This window comes from Heterocephalus glaber, unplaced genomic scaffold, assembly GCF_053883595.1.
Source record: "Heterocephalus glaber isolate CG9 unplaced genomic scaffold, H.glaber_assembly_v1.0 deba00001577, whole genome shotgun sequence".
In the NCBI taxonomy this organism is placed as follows: Eukaryota; Metazoa; Chordata; class Mammalia; order Rodentia; family Bathyergidae; genus Heterocephalus; species Heterocephalus glaber.
This window is the reverse complement of record NW_028258358.1, coordinates 8,873,495-8,880,133: the sequence shown is the minus strand read 5'-3', so window position 1 is coordinate 8,880,133 and position 6,639 is coordinate 8,873,495.

The window sequence follows — 6,639 nt, the reverse complement described above, 5'->3', positions numbered from 1 at the left end:
TAAGGTCCCTTGTTGTTTTGCTACCTTGTATATGCAATGAACTGTTTCTACCCTGCCTTGGAGCCAGCTGATTATGGACTGAAACTTCTACAAACTGTGAACTAAATAAACCTTTTCCCCTTTAACTTTGGATATCAGGTATTTTGTCTCAGCAACAAGAAAAGTAACTAACTGAGATGGGTAACAGGGAAGGAATTAAAAATAGAAATGGCAGTTTTACCATAAGACAGAAATGGAAAAGTTATGGACCTCAGATTTAAAAACTCAATAATTACAGCTTACAGGTCATTTAAAACAGGGTCTACAAATCCACACAGCTCAATAACCCCATAGCCATCCTTTATTCTAGCACTAAAATATATCAGAGTTTCGAATAATGACCCTACCATCTAGGTGAGGTTCAGTTCTTTCCAGAATATTCCATGATGGAAGGTAGCAAAGTATGTGCTGTATTTTATATAGATTTGCATTTGAAAGAGGCACTTCAGGGATGAGCACATTAATCTCACCATTCATTTCTCAGTACTCATTTCTGGATCACTACCACACAAATAGAAAAGTTGCAGTCCTGAGCTGGTTTGCTTGAATGAGAGAAAAAGAAAACACACTGCTGGTTGCTTTTGCTAGAACCAATGCCCAAATTCCACCCACAGTTACCAACCTGGCACACGCTACATACTAGAGTAACTCTGTGCCAGTGTAGATGTACATTTGTAGACAGGCACCTGTTCTGAGTATTTAATTTTGATCTTTATCTCCTTAAACTGTTTTTTTAAAAGAAGATTTCCTATGCCTTGAGTTCCAAAAGCAGCAAAACTGGTAGAACAATTGAAGAAAACCCAAATCCATACACAATTTACCTAAACAAGACCGGTAGTTATCACTGTTGGCTTCCCCCGCAGATGTGCTTGCCTTATAATAACTTGTTTCAATATGCACAAATGTCCATTTGCATTTCTTCAGAATACACCAGCCAACAGTTGAGAAGAGCCAACCATAGGTAAAAAAGTCTGGATAGATCACGTGCAGTACTGGCATGAGAGTTTATCAATAGAAGACAACATCTCATTGAGGGGTCATAGCGTGAAAAGAGATATTTGGTAGGATTTCTAAGTTCTGTGTTGATCTTCAGTCTCTGACTACTACCAGCTATGAAAAGTGTATCTTAAAAGGTCTCTTTCTCCAAAGATTCCTTTCCACCCACAACTTCACTTTTAATCTTCACAATAACTTCTAAAAAGATGTTTCTCAATGGGCAATGGAAATTTTTTGTTATTTTGCATTACTGAACAGCTCTTGAATAAGCTATGGTGTAGAATTCTTAGACCAGGAATAACTGGCAGGATGTGAAAATCAGGCAACTAGGTAGGAAATCAAGTAGCAAAGGGCAATGTGGCAATACGAGGATTATACAGTGGTGATCTGGTCTCTTTGATTAATAAAAGTTCCATAAAGTTCAAAAATCTCTCCTTCTCACCCTTCACCTCCACCCAAGTCTCTGAATGTTATTTTCCTTGTTTATTAAATATGTCTAACATAAAAGTTTAATCTTTTTTGGTTTTAGTCGATACAGCCCAGGGTGTTTGCTGTGGGTCAGGGGATTGCAGTGGTTACGGTGGAGACCTGAGAAGGCTGCTGGCTCAACAGACACAGGACAACCACAGACAGATCTGAGCATGGAGGAGAGACTGCAAATGGGAAATAAATAAGGAAGGAGCACTGGTCAAGGTGACACCCTGTTCCTATAATCCTGCTTCTCAGAAGGCCAAGGCAGGAGAGTTTTGAGTTTGAGGGGTGCCTGAGCCACATAATGAGACTCTGTCTCAAAAAGTGGAAGGAAGGAAAGAGAAGGGAAGGGAGAAAAGAAGGGAAAGAAAGAAGGAAGGGAAGAAAAGGGAAAACCATTGATCTGGTTTCTACTAACAAACAAATAAAAATTTATTGATGATTTCATTTATAGAAGATCTTTAAAAATCAAATATCTAGCCAGGTATGATGGTGCACATCGATAATCCCAGCATTTGGGAGGCTGAGGCAGGATAGTAAGTTCAAGGCCAGCTTTGGCTACATAGCAAGATCCTGTCTCAAAAAACAAAAATATATAAAATTTTTAAATTTCAAAAGTAAAAACTAGGGTCAGGGATTTAGCTCAGTGGCACCACTCCTGCCTCACAAGCACAAGGTCCTGAGTTTGATCCCCAGTATCAAAAAAAGAAGTGAAAACTATGTAGACAAATCCTGGTCCAAAAAACCTGGAGCCATAAAATTAACCTAAAATAAAATAGACTTTAGGAAACACAGCATTGCTAAAGATGCTCTTTACTACAGAATAACTTTAAACACATTAAAATAATTGGTATGGTATAATAATTATATATGTGCTCATATCTAATAAAGTAACTTGTTTATAAAGCAAAAACTAATGAACTGCAAAATCTGATGTATCCATCATTACAGTAAAAGCTTTCAACATCCTTGTCCCAGTTACTGACAAGTTAAGCAGACAAAAATTTACAAACAAACAGATCTCATACCAGGCATGGTGGCACGTGCCTGCAATCCCAGAACTCGAGAGGCTGAGGCAGAGGGATTGCCCTGAGTTTAAGGCCAGCCCGAATGACAGAGCAAGAACTTGTCTCCAAACAAAAAGCAACAAAACCAATGAGCTTGAATTAATGGACAGATGGAGAACCCTAAACCATATCAATAGAGAATAAATATTTCTCTAAAACATACATGAGAAATGTACAAAAATAAGCCAAAAGCGATGTCCTAAAACTAGTTCCATCATCCTTCAGATTATCAGGATAGAAGGGCCATGTATTTAGATCACAGCATAATCAAATTAGATTTTAAACACAAGATTGATTCTAATTATGTGTGCGCAGTGGTAGAGCTCTTGTCCACCATGTATGAGGACCTGAGTTCCAACTCCAGTGCTAGGAAAAATAAAATTCATACACTGGGAAAATTCCGAAGCCCACTCCCAAATAACTCATGGGTGGCAGAAGCAATCATATTGGGGAGTTATAAAATATGTACTTAGAACTGAAGAATGAAGACATTTTTGTCAAAGCAAAAAACTCGGAGAAATACATAACCTTAAAATACTTTTCAAATGCAGGAAGAAGGGTAACAACTAAACCAGCTTTAGGAAGTGTTACACTGTATTGCTGGAACAGCACTAGCTCTGTTCCCGCCCTGGGAAGACCACTTCCACTCAGGGGGCCTTGGAAACGACTCGGCTGGGCAGCAGTGTGGCCCCAGAGCGGTCTGGCCACCCGGTCACACACCAAAGGTTTCTTGGCTTGTGCTTACTCTGGCCAAGAAAAAATAAAAAGATGGAAAAGTAGGATGAATTTTTTTTTTGAAAACAATAAGAATGAGTAGAAAACTAGGAAAATTATTTCTCTTTGATCCTTCACTGAACTATCATCAATCTCTACCACAGTCCACCATGCATAACCATCCAGTTTACCACTGTGGAGCTGGTAAAAATGGAATGAACTGTGTCACATCAGCCATAACTAAATTCCCAAAATTGCCTCTATTGCTGCAGCAATTTAAAGTCTGGCTTCACTAAACAATGTGGTGGGAAAGATCGCTTAAATTAGCTCATTTCTTTATTTAATTTTCTCAAAAGTAAAATAGTGACACATTTCTCAAATGCTTTCTGGTGAGGATGAGATGACAAAAATAATACAGCACAGGGTCTGGTGGGTCCTGCTGGTGGTTATTATTTCACATTAGTGTCTGCCTAAGACAGACAGTAAAGGAAGTTTCTAGAAAACACTTAGCAACAACCTGAACTGAAGGTTTCAACATATTAGAAGGAGACATGGAGTCGAACATTGGTTAGCATCCAAATCAGAGGGAAAGAATGAGAATCACTGAGGTAAACATCACCCATATCCAGAAAAGCACTGTTCGGGATTTATCCTGACTAAAAGCAGCAGCTACATACCCTATCATGAACTGGATGCATCAGGCTGACAGACCACAGGCCTTCCCATCTGGGTGGTATTCTTGGTAGACAATCAAAGGGCTCCTCCCTCCCCTCAACATTTGCCACAGTGTGGGAAAATCTAACAATAACAATCAAGCCTTTCTATTCGGGCACTGTGTCTAAATAGACAATGCTAAAATACAAATGCTATTTGTGAAATAGGTTAAATAGTTTTGTTGCTGCTAATCTGAAAGAATGGGAAATATCACCATTAACTGTTAAGGTAAAAACATCACCTAAGGTGTGAGTTTGGGCTCTGGACCTGTGTTAAAATTTCTACTTCTCACTGAAGTTGTGTGACCTTGGCTAAGTTCCTTGTGCTTTTTGAGGCTGTTCCTTTATGTACAAAATGGGGCAAAAAATACCTACCTCACAGGTGAGGTGAAGTTTAATAAGCCCTTGTGTGGTGTGGGACACACCAAGCATGGGTGAGTGGGAGTAATTATCAATGATGGAAAAGAGGATTCCTCTGGAGCCCGGGCCCAGCTAAGGAGGCCAAGTCTGAATAGGAAGCCACTGCTGGAGAGGCAGAGTCCACTGAATATAGCACACAAGTTCTGGAAATCCATTGAGAAGCAGCTGACGAAGTGGGGAATACCAAGAAAGGAATGAGACACAGAGGACTTATTTATCCTCCTTCCCAGTGGAGTCTCAGGCCAGAAGAGAAAATGCTCTCCACTTGGAGTGAAGGCAGTTCAAACCAGGAAGATCTAGCCCTGTAGAGTGCTGCTTATGCCCCTGGCACAATAAGGCCATGCCCCTCCTGCATCTTGCCTGCCAGTGAGGAGCAAATGGCTTCCCACTACCTACCTCCTATTTCCCAGGCAGGACCTACTGACTGAGCACCGCACATAAATTCCACATGAAAGCAGGGCATCTGTTGCCCAGTAATGTAACTTTCCCAAACACTGCACACACAGATTTATAGTAATGTTGGGCAGCCATGCAAAAGGTTGCATTGTGTTCAGTAGTATTGCTTCTAATTTCAGGAGGATTTCAGTTGGGGACCTTTGAAGTGGGAGCCTGAATCATGCATCTGTACATTCCTCATTTTCCACAGTTATTAAAACACCCGCCAGTGCCAGGGTATCCCATTGTTCATTCACTCCTTTGGCACGCTAGTGTGGGGGTGGATGCCAACCACACAACAGCCACAGGGACACAGACAAATAGTAGGTGAGGTAGGCAGGCAGCATGGAGATGAGAGGGTGCATGCCGAAGGCACACATGTTTGGGACAAGCCATACTGCCTCTGTTCAGAAGTCTCTTAGCTCCTTGGACATGTTGAAAAATCCTTCAAAGCTGCTTGAGAAAACACAAAAATGGCTAAGTTTACTGAAGGATGGCTTTCTGCATCAGTCAGTTCTCCATGATAAGTGATAATAAAAGCACGCCTGCATTCTAACATTTTCTTCTTATTTCTCTTCCTCTGTCTTGGGCCTGGCCACCAGCCATGAGTCAAGGAAAGGGTTTTCAGTAGGGGCTCCTGAGGTCATAGTCAGAAGGCATATTTATAGTGGAGGGGATCAACCTTGGTCACAGAAATATGAGTTAGAACCAGAACAACATGTTTGCTCTAATTAGTTCTTTTCTTTGGGATACAGAACATTGTATATAAAGTACTTTGTTCCTACATATACCAGATTGCCACTGCTAATTATCATTATAATGCTGTAATAGTAATTTTCCCATCCAGAGAGTTCAAAAACTCTTCACCTACATTATCTCCTTTTTTTCCAAAATATCCTTATGAAATAGCTAGAAGAAAGCTATTATTATTGTGCTCCAGTATACACATAAATTAAGCTAAAGTCCAGATGGTTATATGATGCCTAGCTAAAAATGAATCTTTACTTGTAGTTTGTGGAATCAGTTTCAGTGTGCCCACAGTGGTACCTGCCAACTCACCTACAATCATCTGTTTTCAATAATGTAACCTAGACCACCTGCCCTGCTGAATGCAGAGGTGACTCTGTTGGGGAAGCATGCATTCTAGGGAGGTAAGTAGATGTGAAATCTATCACCAAAATGCAGCTATGAGCAGGCAGATGGGAGAAGCTTTTATAAAGCCAACCAAAACTTGCCTGAATTGTCTAACACAGGGCAACCACACATCAGCGCTTTTGACATCTTAGGTAATTCTTTGGTGTAGAAGCTTGTCCAGTGCATTTCAGGATGTTTAGCAGAGCCCTTAGTGTCTATCCATTAGATAGATGCCTGTAGCCTCCTCACCAGCTAGAGCAACAAAAACTGTTTCCAGGCATTGCCAAATATTCCCTGGAGAGGGAAGAGGAGGATAAAACCATGCTCTTCTGAGAACTACTGACCTAATCAATTAAAAATTTTAAAATGTGCTGGGTTCCATGGCACATGGCGGGAATCCTCAGATACTAAGGAAGCTGAGGTAGGAAGATCAAAAGTTTGAGTACAGCCTGGGCAATTTAGTGGAACCATGTCTCAAAATCTAAAAAGAGGGAAGAAGTATGTTGGGGATACAGCCCAGTGGTAGAGGGCTTGTCCTGAGTTCAATGCCTAGGACTGCAATCAATCAATCAATCAATCAATCAATCTAGGACATTTCCCAAAGGAAAACAGGATGGCAAAAGGAGCACTGGAGGAATGGATCGCCTGGT